Source organism: Tiliqua scincoides, chromosome 4, assembly GCF_035046505.1.
Source record: "Tiliqua scincoides isolate rTilSci1 chromosome 4, rTilSci1.hap2, whole genome shotgun sequence".
Taxonomy (NCBI): Eukaryota; Metazoa; Chordata; class Lepidosauria; order Squamata; family Scincidae; genus Tiliqua; species Tiliqua scincoides.
This window is the reverse complement of record NC_089824.1, coordinates 78,264,415-78,280,482: the sequence shown is the minus strand read 5'-3', so window position 1 is coordinate 78,280,482 and position 16,068 is coordinate 78,264,415.

Here is a 16,068-nt window from a genome sequence, read left to right as displayed (position 1 = left end):
GGGAATCTGGCAAAACAGCTACAAAACAATGGATCCTCATGATTTTCTTGCTTGATTTAGAAATAAAGATTAAAGTCCTTGGTGTAAAACAAATAACTTGGAGGATTTTAGAGATTTGTATTTTAGCTACTAACTATGAATGCATTACAGGAACAGGCTAAAAAGATTCTAGCTTGTTTTACTATTCTGTTAATGCAATTATAGTGTGCGCGTGTGTGTTTTGCACAAACTGTAAATAATTTCTGCCCCTTTTTTTCCTTAGTATTGCCATTGTCATCTCCGAGTAGCGGCAGTGATCATCATGCAAAGAAAGTAAGGAAATGGAGAATATTGACCACCACAACCATGTGGTTTATGGATCTCAAATGTCTGATATTTCCAAAATTCAGTTGGGTGTAAAGGCCCAACTGTCTTGGTCCATCTTGGCCTTCATATATTGTCCAAATTCTTCCTTTTAAATATTTTTGATTGATTTTCACTATCCCGATTTGAGCTGCACTAAATTGAGCTGCAACTATATTGGAGCTGCACTCTAGCTTTGCCTTCATGTTTTCTTTGAAATATAGGATGTTTATTAAAAGTGGCTTCTCAAATTCTCTTACTAATTGAGTGAGTAATGATGTAAGGTTGCTAGAAACTGAATTCCAGATAAAGTTGAGGTAGATGGCACCTCTTATACAGTGCATGATCATGCTCTCAGTGGTTGCTCAGTTTGTCAGTGTTGGGTTGGATTCATTGCTGTGACCAGGAGTGCCTCAGTCTCCAGTTTAGCAACCAACATTTTATGCCTTTGAATCCTAAAGAGCAGATTGCTCTAATGTGCCATGAGGCTGATTTTTGCTGGTGATCACATGCCTGACAAGAATGAATTATAGGAAGTTCTAGTACCTTCTGCCTGTGGCCTTCAGGTACAATTCAGTGTACTACTTTTAACAAAGTACTAAATTTCTTGGCCTTCTACTTGGAGGCAACTGAGATGGTTTCATCTTTGTGTTCCATGAAATTTGAGGTCAGCTAAGAGTGTTATCTTGATTCATGTGTGTCAAGTCACTGTGCTGTGAGAACATGCAGTAGCACGATAGATTTCCCTGCATTATTCTGAGAGACTGAACACTTTCTAGCACCTTATCTGTGATGCATTGCTTGCTTGTCCCTAAAAACTCCCAACTTGAAATGCCGCTATGAAATAGATTTCAAAAACTTTTCTTCTAAATACCCTCCAGGGTCACAAAAGGGAAAAATGGGTCACCCCCAGCAAGATCTCACCTCAGCAGTCAACAAACACCACTTGCAATATTCATGAGAGATGCTTACCCATCAAAGCTGGTTTTGCTTTGGCAGGGAATATTACTTGTTCTCAATATCCACATTTTGATGGAGAGTCTGTCAAGAAGCATTTGGCAGAAAGAGTTCAAATTTTAGATCCAAACAATGTAAAACTCCCATCAAACAAGGAAAGTTCAAGCAGTAATTAGCTACAATACAGTATTTGAGCATAAAAATATTTTAATGCATGTATAAAGATTGCATGTATCATATAGGCATGCAGACTTTTAAGTGGGTTGAAATTTAACCACCTCTCATTAGATTTTTTTATTTTATTAATATTGTAGTGTGCAGTGTAAATCTAGGTATTAAAACTATATAGCTGCATGTGGTTGACTTGCTCCATAACATCATACAAGTCATATTGTGGGCATGTATTCCAAGTATAATATTGACTTGGTTGTGGATTATGAAATGTCAGGGTAACTATAACTAGATTTTTCCTTCTGCTTCAAGACAAGATGTTTTAGGATTGTGCAAGTATGTGTATTGCTCCTTAAAAGCTCAGGCTGGGTATGCCCTACAGTTTAGGTGCTTGTAAGCAGAATGTACTTTGAAGCCTTCAACTCTCCTTCCAGACTAGAAGTTCAGCCGTGCAAAGAGAAAAAGTGAAGGGAAGAATGAGCACAGAGATGCATAACTTCTCAACAATGCAGCAATCTGGTATTACTTCAACACCTTTGAATATTGAACAATGTACGTGGTCCCTTAGTGCCTTTCTGTCTTGCTGAGTGTAGATCATCACAGGCCACATCTGTAGGAGCAGATTGAGACTGCATTAAGTATTTTTCAAGTTTGTTTTGGAGAGGCCAAACCAAATCCATGGCTTGTGAAGCATGAACCAAGCTCCTTGGGTATACCGTGAAAGAACAATCTCTTTCAACTCTCCCTGTGTATTTCTTGATTGGACCAAGAGCTTGAGTGCCTTTGGAAGTAACATGCTGTGTAGGACTTAGTAGTTCAGAGTATAAATAGGAGGATGCAATTTAATTTTTTCTGGTATCTCTAAGAATCTGCCATGTGTGTCTTACTGAAAATTGTTTTTTTCAGATGATTTGGAAATGGCTGATGCCACTTTGCCATTAAGTAGAATTTCTTCACCTGACTGCTCAGATACTGGCGCGACCAAGGTGTGTGTGTGTGTGTATTTAGGTTACTGTATTCTTATTAATTACCATTATTATTTGGTTTATGTCTTGGACTTTGTTGCACTGCATCTGAAAATTTTCTTATGCTTTTTGCTTTTCTTAGATATATGAAGCTGTATCCACCGTCTCTCCTCTAGCAAATAATAAAGTCTCCAAATCTAAACGGAAACGATCAGGTAGAGTAAGTACCAGGAAATGTTAAAAAGGTCAAAAAGACAATTCAGCTAAATAACCAGCTCTTTTCTCTGTATATGTGCATACCAGGCCCATGATGTGAACAGTTTAATTTGTAAGATGATCAACCTGGGCTTCTAGATAAATCATATTAAGGGAGGGGGGAATCTGTCCTGGATATTGGTGGTAATGGAATTTGACATTAGCTTAGTTTGGAAATTCTATTGATTTTGCTGGGACTTAATTCTGAGCGCATGTGGTTAGCATTTGGTATTAGGGCTGCAATATAATTGAGTATGGATTTTTTTTCATTTTAGATTTCTCAGCTGGTCTCAATAGGAAACAATCAAAACGTGCTGAGAGAGAATCCAGCAATGAGCAGTCTCCCAGCATTCCTTTCAAACCAAGAAAACTCTTTAACTCCACAGGGACGGAAGAGGTGACTCCAAAAGGTAATTAGAATTAGGCCAAATGCTTGTATTTTGATAACAGGAAACCAACCTGTTTTCCAGATACCTCCTAGTTTAGGTTTCTACTGTTTTGGAGTACTTCTGGCTCTTAACAGCTATTGGAGCTCTTGCTTATTTTAATGTAATATGTACCTGGGCTTTTTGTATTTGGATTACAGTTGTATTGTGGACTGCTTTAAGCTCTTTGTGGAAAGATGTCTAACAAATGTTGGAAAAGGGTTGTATCCTCAGTGCTGCTTCCTGCTTCCTGTACAGAAGTCAGGACAGCAATTGGCCTTATTTCTGCAGTCCTCTGAAAATCTGTTACTGAGGGTCTCCCAGCTCTCAGTAACAGATATTCAGGGGGTTACAGAGGCAAGTGGGAGAAATTGCCCCTCTCTTCCCTGCTTCTGCAAAATGAACTTCTTCAGAAAAAAAGAAAAAACACTGAGGATACAACCCAAAACTAAAATGGTCTGGAAAAAACTGGTTTATGACCCAGTAGTTTTTCCTAAAAGAATTTCATTTGCAGTGGAAAATTATTCCAGGACATGTTGGTTTATGTTTTTGACTTGGAAGTACAATGGAACTGCAAACACGTAACAGAAAAATTGACCCTGGCTACCTGCGCGCAAAAAAAAAAGTTTAAAAATTACTATTCTTTGGGAAGTTTTCCATAAGGTTTTGTGCATACACTATATTGAGATTTTTTCTTAAACTGAGCACCACTTTCATAACTTGTTCGTTTGTCTGCTGACCTAAAACAACATTTTTTTTTAATTGTGACACTTTGAAGGTTTGTGCTTTCTTCTTGCAGATCGGAATATTGATGAATTGGAGAATGATGTATTTTTCTCCAAAACACTTGAGGAAGAATTTGGTGATTCAGGGGTCATTGCTGCATTTGAGAACTTCACAAGTGAATTGAAGAAATCATTTTGGGTAATTTTATCTGGATTATTGTAGTGTGAACTGTTTATAGCTAGGCAGATTCATGAATATTATCACGAATATTTATGTATTGCTTTTCAACAGAAAAGGTTACAAAGCAGGTTACAGAGAAAATCAGTACTACTTCAGTTAAATATTTCTTTCTGCTCCAATATTTTCTTTCCTAATTCATTGGTTTTATAACTTAGACTAGGTGCAAGAAGATGGAAATTTACACACAAAGTGTCTTGAAGGTGCCTGAGCGTAATATATCAGCGTTATTGAATCAAATACATCAGTGTCGGTAAGTGGAATGCACTGAACACTTCTCTGTGGCTGCACACTTCAGCAGCAGTTGTGGGCAGTTTGACTTTTAGAGAACACTATCCACCAATTACTGATCTTATCTGAGTTTCCTGAAGGAAACCTAAGGTCTGAAGGTAGTCCAGGTTCCAATACGGCTTGAAAACTACAGGGCAGGTATTGGGTTGCTTTAATATAGGAGTGACACATGACAAACTGAGCAGAAATTGGTGGTCTGAAGGATGAACTCCACATGTGCATAGGTAGACAGCAGTATCAGACACTTCTTTGTCTGAAGGAATGAAATGCTTTCTATTTGTCTGCATCAGGATGAATGATCTGGAAAGCTTCCACAAGATTGTTGTCCAGGAACTTGACAATCTTGAGAAGAGAACTCAGTTTTTCTTGAGCCTTGAGAAGGAGACTGTGGTGTGTACACTCTTTCTTTTTGCCTGGTGTCTGTAAACTGATTTAATGCATCAACACCTGACTCATGTTAAGAACATCATTTCAGGAATTTTGGACTAAACAATCCAACAAACTGAACAGTAAACTCAACACTTTTTACAATCGTCAAATACAGAGGTATTTATCTTCTTGCTGTCTGTCCAATGAATACTGCTTAAAAATGTTTCTTTTTTCCCTGTAGCATGGGTTTAAATGCTTGCTATGTTATGTATACTTGGTAGTGTATCTTTCCACTATTAAGTGGCATGGGTTGGAAGATGCTGCAGTCCACTTGAGCCTGCTAACATTGTTCCTTATCACAGGGCTGACCAGTTGTGTGTGTGTGTGTGTGTGTGTGACTGTGCTTAGTTTAGGGGACATGATTGACAAGAAAATGCACCTCATTTCAGAAATTTTCCAGCAATGGTCAAACCTGTGCTAAATTTTAACTGGTGGGATCATATTTCTGGCAGAGCAACTGTATAAAATGTGACTGCACATCTCCAATAGTGTCAATGACATCATTCTGTGTCTGTTGTGCAATAACATGTTTCAGTTTTTTTCTTTTCAATTTTGTGAGTACCACTTTGTTGGCTGCTACTGGAGATGGCTGCTGTGCAGTGCTGTGGGTGGCTTGTGCATGGCTGTCCTTTCAGTGAGGGGAGAGTCTTCAGCTGCTGCTTCCTCCTTGTCTCCGAATCCTCCTTGCCACACCTGCACCACTTACAAAAGGACAGGCTGCTGCATACTAGCCTTCTCCACTTTCGGTTGGCTTGAGTAGTGCCGTGCAGTCTCCTGACAGTGAGGTCAAGTACTGCTCACCATCTGCTGGAATGCTGCTAGCAATACTCCTACTGCTGATTGATAAGCGCCTTATTAAATCATTTAGTATCGACTCACCATAGCGCATTAGACAGCTTACAATACAGTTTTGAAAAACCTAATATAAGCAAACCAACAGCCACCAGTATAGAACAAATAACCTGCAAAACTCATTTTGTGATTTTTGTTTTGTTAAATTTCTGGTGGTACTTTTGAGGCAGAGTACTTTTCTGCTGTACTACTAATATATGGGAGTACTTGGGTAGCCCTGCTAATGATACTGTTTTTTAATGTTGTCTTGCTCCCTGGTACCCTGCAGCATTTGCTTCTCTTTCATGAACACTTTGAATTCTTTCATGAATTCCCTTTGAAGGGATGAGTGCCTCTCCCACCTCATGTACCTAAATGCATATTGATTCATTCACTCATTCATTCATTTATATTCCACCTTTCTCCCGCACCGAGGGGACTCAAGTCAGCTAACAATATGAAACATAAAAACAATACAATATATATTGAAAACAATTAAAACAAACCCCCAGCATCAAAATATATGTCTTGTGCTTTTCTGAGCGGAGGCGTAGGAAGAATGCTTTGGGCTTGTTTTCAAATGTTATGGCTCCCACATGGAGGACACAAAAAAGCACTTGCCTGTGCTGGCACTACATGCAGTGGACATCACCCTTATAAAGTTCTTGCCCAGCATGCTGGCCCATAACTGTCCACTGACTCTGTCAGGATTTTATATTCCAGACACCAGCTGTTCTAGAATGCAGGAACCATACACACATGCGGGGGTAAGACTTCAGAACATTGCGTTTACCAACCAGTCTCATTAGAAAACACTGAGAACTCTTAGAAACCCCTTATTCTTGTCTTTTATTTTATTTATTTTCCCCCCTTTTTTAACTGCCCTTCCTCCAAAGAGTTCAGGGCGGTGTACACAGCTGCTCCCCTCCTTTTCACAACAACCCTCTGAGATCCGTGAAGCTGAGTGAAAGTGACTGGCTCAAGGTCACCCAGGCAGCTTCATGGCTGAGGGGGGATTTTAACCTGAATTTTCCTGGTCTAATTCCATCTCCCAAACTACTACACCACAGTCTGTAGCTGGAGGGCTTTGGATGTTAATTTTAGGTTAACAAATGGATCCACTTTGCCTTTTATAGGATACAGTCTTTTGGTTCAGTGCTGGATGAAACAACTGGGCACCTCAAGGATTCAGTCCAAAATGTATGTATTGTTACCAATCAGATTTCTGTATAGATCTTGAGCTGAATTTCAAACATGATACTGGGAAACCCAAGGAAGGCTTCCATTGATTTGGCGAGGCAATGATTCTGAATACAGTATGTCATACTCTAATATCTGTTCTGGTTTCCATCTTGCATGTAAGACAAACACATTGTCACTTAAGAATGCATGAAACAGTTCCATTCCTGGGAAATGTAGTGAATACCAGGAATTTGCCATGAAATCTAGCACTAAATAACCAATATACTGCTTGTGTTCCTTCTCTTTGTCTTTGTTAGAAATAATTGCTAGTGGTATTGATAGAGATTTTAGAGGGTTAACTTCTCTTGTATGATGAAAAATAACTGAAAATGGAGCCAAGAGAATGATTCCCCTCAAAAACAGGAGGGTCATTATGTCAAAGTGACCTAAACAGATCATGATTGGCAGAACATGTAGATCATAACTTTCCCAAAGGGAGAATTCCAGGATCTTGTATAACCAAAGTTGTGGGCCAGGAACGTTTTGAGATGCAGGGCAGAATGACCTCCTAATTAGAGCTGGGACCATGCACCAAACCTGTCATAATATGCCCAATAAGGAGGTGGAAGTGACATACAGTGTCACATGGGTAACTTGTTTATCTCACATTATTTAATGTGATTTTCTGAGTGTGATTTTTGAAAAACAGGATGAAAAATGAAGAGTGAACATTTGTATCCAAACTGAATCAATTGGCTTGTGTAACTATTGTAGAAATAAAGCCTCCAAACCCTTTTAAAAAGTCTGTGACTGTTTGGCATTGTGTCAGTGAAAAGAATCTGATAATCTTTCCAACAGTATGTGTAATGGAGCAAACAGTTTTTAGAAACTTAGCTAGAAACAGTACAAAGTTGCAGGACTTCATCTGTTAAGTTGACAAAATCTACTCTTCAGTTTGGATATGGTGAGCCTCTTCTCTAAAAGCTGATGTTGCTCCCCTCCTTACAAAGAAACTATGAAATTGTGGAATTAGCATATCATTTTAATTAATGATAACTTGCCACGATTGCATCTTTTAAATATGTTAGGTTGGATTGGTGTCAAAATTAGGATTGTCTAAGGCAGTGGTACTCAAACTAGCGGGTTGTGACCCACTTGCTTGTGTAAAGATTCCTCTGCCCCTTTATGGGGTGGGGGAAGGGGCAGCGACAAGCCCCAGGATCATGTTGCTATGGGGGGTAAAGGGGGGTGCTTTAACTTTCACTTAAGTAGGGTTGCTGGATGATCCAGAAGGTGTGGGGAGCCCTGTGCAGCCCTCTGCATGGCTCCCTGATGCTTCTAGAATCTTCAGAAAAAGCTGTCGCAAAGCACTTCCTGTTTGTGAATGATTCTTAAAATTCTAAGCTTTGGGGGGCCCTGCTAAAGGCTTTCCGAGTCTCCACACCTCCTGGAGCCTCCAGCAGCCCTACTTAAGTGAAAGCACCTCCCCTTTTTCTCCCTTAGCGACACGATCCTTGGGATTGTGTCCCTGCCCTTCCCCTTCCCCGCATAGACTTACTAAGGGAGTAAATATCTTTTAAAAGTTTGAGAACCACTGGTCTAAGGCATTTTTCTCCAGTTTCCAGTTTTCAGATCATAGTATTTTAAATATAAGCTCTCAAACATATTTTATGTGCTTTTTTCTTTTCCACAGTTTGAAGGAACAGTACACCACAAGGAAGAGAAAAAAAGCAAAGATGTTGTTCTTCTGACTGATTAAAGTTAGTTGAAGCAAACTTGAGAATCCCCCAGTAAATGTTGAAGGGCTCTGAATTACTTTCTGAATGTGAATCACATTAGCTATTATATATAGCATAGCTATACATTCACGATTGCACTATTCAGTGCTAAAAGGGTCACAATTATTATGCTATTTTTCTTGCCCATAATAGGAAAGTATTGAACAGTTCCCAATGTTGGACATACTGAAATGTGGAGAATATCTTGGGTTCCACTGTGCTCATTTATTTCCGTCCTTGCGTCAGCCAATTATGTTAGATATTTATGAATTGATAAAGCTTATTATGTTGACATATTTTGTAAACTAAAGATGGATCCCTCTAACAAGGAGCAATGGCTTAGGTGTGGTGGTTTTTATTCCAGTTGTATTTAATTGCCTGGCTTATCTAAACGGAGATAATGTTAAGAATTACCATATTTAAAAGCCTCATTTTTCAGTGGTATTGTTCTTTGGTCAGAGAGGGATACTTCCATCCAGAGGAAGTGTATACAGGTGTGCCCCGGTATCCACGGGGGTTCTGTTCCAGAACCCGTGGTTAGGTGAAGCTGCGGATACAGGGGATACCCCCCTTGCCTCCTGACAGTCTTCTGAGACCAGCATAGGCTGTGCACAGAATGCCTCCTAGTGGCTGAAAAATGCTACTTCATTTTTCAGCCAGAAACCAGAACTAGCGTTTTTCAGTCTCTAGGAGGCATTCTGAGCCCTGCAGAGGCCACAGGCAAACATGTGTGGCCACTGCTAGGTTCAGAAGGTCCTTCAGAAGTGAGAGCTCCCTTCACCTCCAGAGGAGGGACATGGGGGGGCCGCGAACCCGAACCACTTATATGGGGTCCTCCTGTATTTTGATTTTATGTAAGCCACTTTGGGCATCTACAGAAGTGGAGGAAAGGCAGGGTAAAATATATCAAATCTATTCAACAAATAAAATACAATTGTTTCTAGAAATACCATGGCTTAGAGAAATCCCTTAAAGTAGTTGTTAAGTGCTCTAAGCCTATAGGCTTTGAAATTGGCACCAGCAATGTATTGGAGCTTCTCAGGGTTGCATAAATGCACTTCTTTCAGTAGGTGAGAAATAAAAACTTTTGAGTTTAAATATTGGCTGGATGAGGTGGGAAGGAGAAACAACATGAAAACTAGGAGGCATTTTCAGGTCCAAACCCTGGACATCTTGCAGTTTCCAAATTGCAACTTAGGTTTGTCTGTCCCTAGTAGCCAGAAAAGCATGGGCAGTTTGCATCAGGGTAGGTGGTAGTAGAAGCAGCAGATCAGGGTGCCCTTCACATTGAGAGGCTAGCTTAATTTATTGTGGCCTGTATTGCCCAAGTTAATCCTTGGGCTAGGATGTTGAGTAGATGCTCTTTAGGTTCTTTCCATTTCAAGCACTTAACACAACCATTATAAATGGCCTCTCTGGAATTCTTTCCAGTTCAGTTACAGTTTTATAGAACTGTAGAGATCAGCTCCTCTGTGATCAGGTTTCTGTAGTTGATTTCTTAAGACCTGTATTTGAAAGAACACTTTATGTTGTGGAGTTTAAAGGGACACAGTAAAAGCTTTAATAGCAGCTTATCTGGTAGACTTATGTTTAGTGCCTGACTAGATGTTTAGTGCCTGCCTTATATCACTAAAACTGCAGTCCTAACCCCACTTTCCTGAGAGTAAGCCCCATTAAACAAAATAGGACTTACTTCTGAGTAGACCTGGTTAGGATTGTGCCCTAAACATATCTCACTTACCTGAAATCGAAGAAGCTTCTTTCCAGACGTCACATTTTTTGGCTTCATAAAAAGGGAGACGAGAGGGAAAGAAAAGACACCTCTTCACATTTGGGACAGAGATGTACTGCCTCCAGAAAGGACCACCTACCTGTTTCTAGCTCATAGGGCAGCTATTCAGACTGTAGTGGGGAAAATATTAATCTACACCTGGGCTCATCTGACATGATAGAAGTAGTACCCATATATTTTGTATTGGGATACCTGTATTAAGAGCACGAAATATAAATGAGCTGCCTTTCTTATTAATATTCCTAGTCTGATTCACAATCCTACCTGTTTAAAATTAGTTATTTAGACCAAGGCAAATTCAGCCAATAGAAGACTGCTATTGTTGTTAACAGTATTTATGTATTGCTTTCCAACAAAAAGTTCACAAAATGGTTTACAAAGACAAACATCTAAAAGATGCAGAAGAACATCAGCAAACAGCCACTAGAAAAGATGCTGTGCTGGGGTGAAGAGGGGCAATTGCTCTGCCCCTGCAAAGGATGGTCAGCTTACTAAGATTCAGCTTACTGGTCTAATGAGGGGAAAATAATATTTAATCTGAGGTTTTCTTGAAACAGGTTTTGGATGCAGCAATAGCTGTTTGGGGCTGCTGCTTCTGGTGGCACCACCAGGGATAAGATTGGACTGTAAGGCTTTCAAACTCTCATGGAGAGTCTGCACCGCTGTAAGTTCTTGTGGGAGGCAGTGACATAATCTGCAGGGTCGTGGATCCCATTGCTAATGGGGCTGAAGGAACTGGGATTCACTCACCAGTCCCTGCAGCAGCTGTCCTGGGGTGCAGGGAGCCCTGCGAGAGCATCTGCAGGGCTCCCCAGCCTGCAGAAAGTAACAGTGGAGCGATTGTGCTCCACTTCTGCAAAACTGGAAGTAGAGCGTGATCGCTCCACTTTCACTTCTGACGAGTTGGGGAGCCCTTCAGATGCTTGCGCAGGTCTCCCTGCACCCCAGGATGGCTGCTGCAGGGACTGGTGAGTGCATCCCAATCCCTGCAGCCCCATTAGTGACATGATCCTGGGGGTCGTGTAGCTGCCCCCGCGCCTTAAGGAGAAAGAAGCCAAGGCCTTTAGGCTGAGGCATCATGATGCCCCACACCTGGAGTATTGTGTCCAGTTCTGGTCGCTGCATCTCAAAAAAGACATAGTGGAAATGGAAAAGGTGGAAAAGAGAGCGACTAAGATGATTATGGGCTGGGGCACCTTCCTTATGAGGAAAGGCTATGGCGTTTGGGCCTCTTCAGCCTAGAAAAGAGACGCCTGAGGGGGGACATGATTGAGACATACAAAATTATGCAGGGGATGGGCAGAGTGGATAGGGAGATGCTCTTTACACTCTCACATAACACCAGAACCAGTGGACATCCACTAAAATTGAGTGTTGGGAGAGTTAGAACAGACAAGAGAAAATATTTCTTTACACAGCGTGTGGTTGGTCTGTGGAACTCCTTGCCACAGGATATGGTGACGGCATCTGGCCTGGACGCCTTTAAAAAGGGATTGGACAAGTTTCTGGAGGAAAAATTCATTACGGGGTACAAGCCATGATGCGCAACCTCCTGATTTTAGAAATGGGTTATGTCAGAATGCCAGATGCAAGGGAGGGCACCAGGATGAGGTCTCTTGTTATCTGGTGGGCATTTGGTGGGCCGCTGTGAGATACAGGAAGCTGGATTAGATGGGCCTATGGCCTGATCCAGTGGGGCTGTTCTTATGTTCAGTTTGAAAACCACTGACTTAAGCCATTTCTGCCCAATGCTACATATACGCAGCAGGGATTAAATGTGTACACCCATGGGCCAGACAAAATGGATTATTAATAGAACCAACATCTCAAATGGAAACTCAAGATTAGCAAATGGGTGAGATTTGTCTTGTATTACTGCTGAAAGAGTTTGTCTGGACCCCCCATTTGAGTTAAAATGGGCTCTACTGTGGAGTTATGGGCTATGTCAGAATGCCAGATGCAAGGGAGGGCACCAGGATTGCAGGTCTTTTGTTATCTGGTGTGCTCCCTGGGGCATTTGAAGGGCCACTGTGAGATACAGGAAGCTGGACTAGATGGGCCTGTGGCCTAATCCAGTGGGGCTGGTCTGTGGAATATGCCTTTATGCCATTGCAAAAGCTAATTGATATCCTCTCCTACTTTGGAAAAGTCAACCTTGCTTGTTAGGATTTTCAAAACTATTTTAGTGCCACTTGGCAGTAACAGAAGACTGTACAATCTGTTGACTATAAAATTTATTTATTTTCAATGGTACAGGAAAATTTCAAAAGCCCTGTTTATTTTTCCTCCGAATTAGCAACATCTTTTCAATTGGTTTTGTGTACTCAGAGCATACCCAATTCTAAGTTATCAAGTGTGTTTGACACCAAGAAAGCATACTTTATCAGCCCTTTGAAAAGTTGAGTAAGGCAATATTCTGGTTTGGTTTTTTAAGTTTAAGAAAGAGGCAGCCTAATTTGTTAGGGCTAGATTCTTTATATAGTTTAGGTATAAAAACTAACAGGTGGAATATCCATGACTCATGAATATCCTTCATGATGGTTGCTCTTCCCTTCTAGTCAGAGCTTTGCGGATTCTGTTTAGTCTCAGTTTTACTTCAGGGTAAAATTAAAACAAAACTTTCCCATCCGTTGACCTGACAATTGCCAAGTATTGGAAAGCATGTACAACTATTTTTTTTAGAAGAGTTATAGTGAGCAAAGAGAGATTGTTCAATCACCCCAATTACAGCTGGCTGTATACAGGTGGAGCCTGTTTATCTACAGATCTGGTCTGAAGTGGGTTCCCCGGACCGTGTTGGGTCAGACTCGGCCCCAGTTGAACTCTTCAAAGGCAAATTTCTGAAGGCCCTCCAAAGGGCTTTCTGAAACCTGCAGAAGCAGCACATGTCATCCTGCTGCCTCTGTGGGCTCCAGAATGGCATTCAGCTGAAAAAACGAGAAACTAGAAGTGATATTTCAATGTCTTTTAAGGCCTTATATGGCAAAAAAAAAAAATTACTTCTGGTTTCCCTTAGGAAACTTAGGCGCACAGCTCCAGTCCCCTTCGGAGAGCTTAAGGTCATGGATTTGATTATCCATGATTTTCAGTGTCCGGGGGGGGGGGGGGAGTTCCAAGAACAAATACCTTGGCTCCACCTATATTTGCGAACTTCTTTAAAAGAAAATGGGGTCCATGGAATCTGACCTTGTCTCTGAGTTTTTCATGCATACTGCTTTCATTTATAACAGGATGCTAGTGGAAAAAAAATTTGCATCAGAACTTTAAATTCAAGTGCATTTTTTTGGAAATATTCACAGCTAGGAATTATCATCATCTCAAGGATCTTTTCTGCAAAACTGACATGATCACTTGCATTTGGAAGAAAAAATATGTAGTGGCCATTGTTCCCAAATTCCACTTGAATGCCTAACAGGTCATAACTGTGGTGTTGATACTCATTGATTGTCTGAATCAATCTGCCAGAACCTCCCTTCCACATTATTTATAAAATAGCATGCTTCATTGCAGAATCTTACACCCAATAAAGAATGTTTATTATATCGCCTCTTAGTGACAACATTCTACTCTCATTTACAAAATGACCAAAATATATTTGCAACCTAATTTTCTAAGTTTTTCCAGAAGTAAATCTCACTCACTTTTTAAAAACAATATTTGATATAAATAAATGTGTTGGAGACCAGTGGCCATAGTGTCTACAATGTGCAAGTGTGTCCTGCAAATGATTTCCATGCTCTGGTCAATTAGTTTTTCATATTCTTTAACCTGCTGCCTTCTCTATCCTTTAGCTTTCCTTTCAGTCTGTGCCAATTCACTGGAGGGAGCCATGTGAAATATAAATGCAAGAATGGTCTAAACTTGACCTAAATAGAGAAAGGAATACTTCCTGAGAGCACTTCTATTGGAGATTTGAATTTAAGAGGTCAAGTTCCATCATTATAGTGACCCCAGTCCAAGCCTCTATCTCTCAGCCTTGCTTCCCCATCTACAAAATAGGAATGATAAAAAACTGCTTCTGAGGCTGGTGTTGAGGTTAAACACAGTTTGTAAAAGCCCTTGTAATATAAAAGTACTGTATAAAGGAGAGGAAGTGATATTTGACCTAACCAAATGCCCATGTCTTTTCCTTCCCAAGTTGCATTTATTTTGAGGTCTTTTGCAGGTGGCTAGTCTTATCTACATGAGTTATAAAACTATTGGCTCTCTAAGTTTGTTTCACACCTGCTCTCCACTTGTTTGACACTGCATAAAGTGTCACGTTGCATCTGAATTGCATACATTTAGCTGTGGCTGGCTTTAATTACATTGGTTGGTCCTATCCTGGGAGGAATTGGGATTAGATAGCTGCCCCCCCCCCATCATTATGTAGCACATGGTAGCACAGACAGGATTTGCAGTTTGTCTAGGTGGTAAATTGTTTCAAGTTGACAGACCATCCGTGAACCAGCAGGTGATATGGTGAGCTTCATGCTTCTCTCACAGTATCTTAAAAGTAATAAATCTGAACAGTCTTATCTGCAGTGCAGTGCTATTCTTTGTAGTATGTCAGTCAATTCAACCTTCAGATAACTTATTTGGCTGAATTGATTATGCTGTGGCCTATAACACGTGACTTTTAAAACCACTGCAGCAAACCAAGTTTTTTCTCTGCTAATTTCTGAACACTGTGCAAATATCTTTATTTTGGTTTCTCTTTTTCTTTTGAAATGGTTAAAGAAAAATTCTTGAGTCTCATCACTTGTGTTCCTCCTCATTTAGAACCCTTCAGATTTCCTACACTTCTAACAAATTATTTATTAAGAATAATTTATAACATTCTTTCTAACAGACTGGCAGGCCAATCCTATCCAACTTCCCAGCACTGGTGCAACTGCAGTGCAGCCCCAGTGTAAGGGAACAAAATGTTCCTAAACCTTAAGGAGGCCTCTGTGACTGCACCCCTACCACAGGAAGCAGTGCATACCCCATACGCACAGCAGCACTGGCACTGGAAAATTGGATAGGATTAGGCTGTAAGGGCGCAATGCTAACCCCTTCTGTCAGTGCTTTCCAGCACTGACATAAGGGCAATGCAGCTCTGAGGTAAGGGAACGAACATTCCCTTATTTTGTGGAGGCCTCCTTGAGTGCCACCCAACTGCAGGATGCAGCACATGTCCCATTGGCACCACTAGGCCGGTGCTGGAAAGCACTGACATAAGGGGTTAGGATTCTGCCCTAAAACAGTTCACCCAGCAAAGTTGTATTCTACAACTGTACACATTATAGCTAGAGCTGTCAGTCATATCAATTTTCCTTTTTTTGAGCTAGGGCAATGGATAAATTATTCTAGGAGCAAAAGCCAGTACCAAATTTGCAACAGGCACTGTCATATAGGACCAATACAGTCTTTAGTTTGTTGGGTTTCTGCTCTGTAATATGAGCTGCAGCTGGTTTATCCAACTTTTAAGCTACCATAATAAATGTGGCACATACACCAATGTCCATATATCTTCACAATGCTGATCAGATGCCTTCAGTTGGCACTAGCTTATAGTAACAACCTGCTGCACATCCTGCCTCTTTTGCTAGAACTGGGGCTAGTAACCCTGTTCTAAAACCTTTTTTTAGTCTCTAAGGCAGCAATAAAGCTTTTTAGGGCACGTAAGTGACTTTTTCCCTCATGGGAATTGGATCCAATCTCTG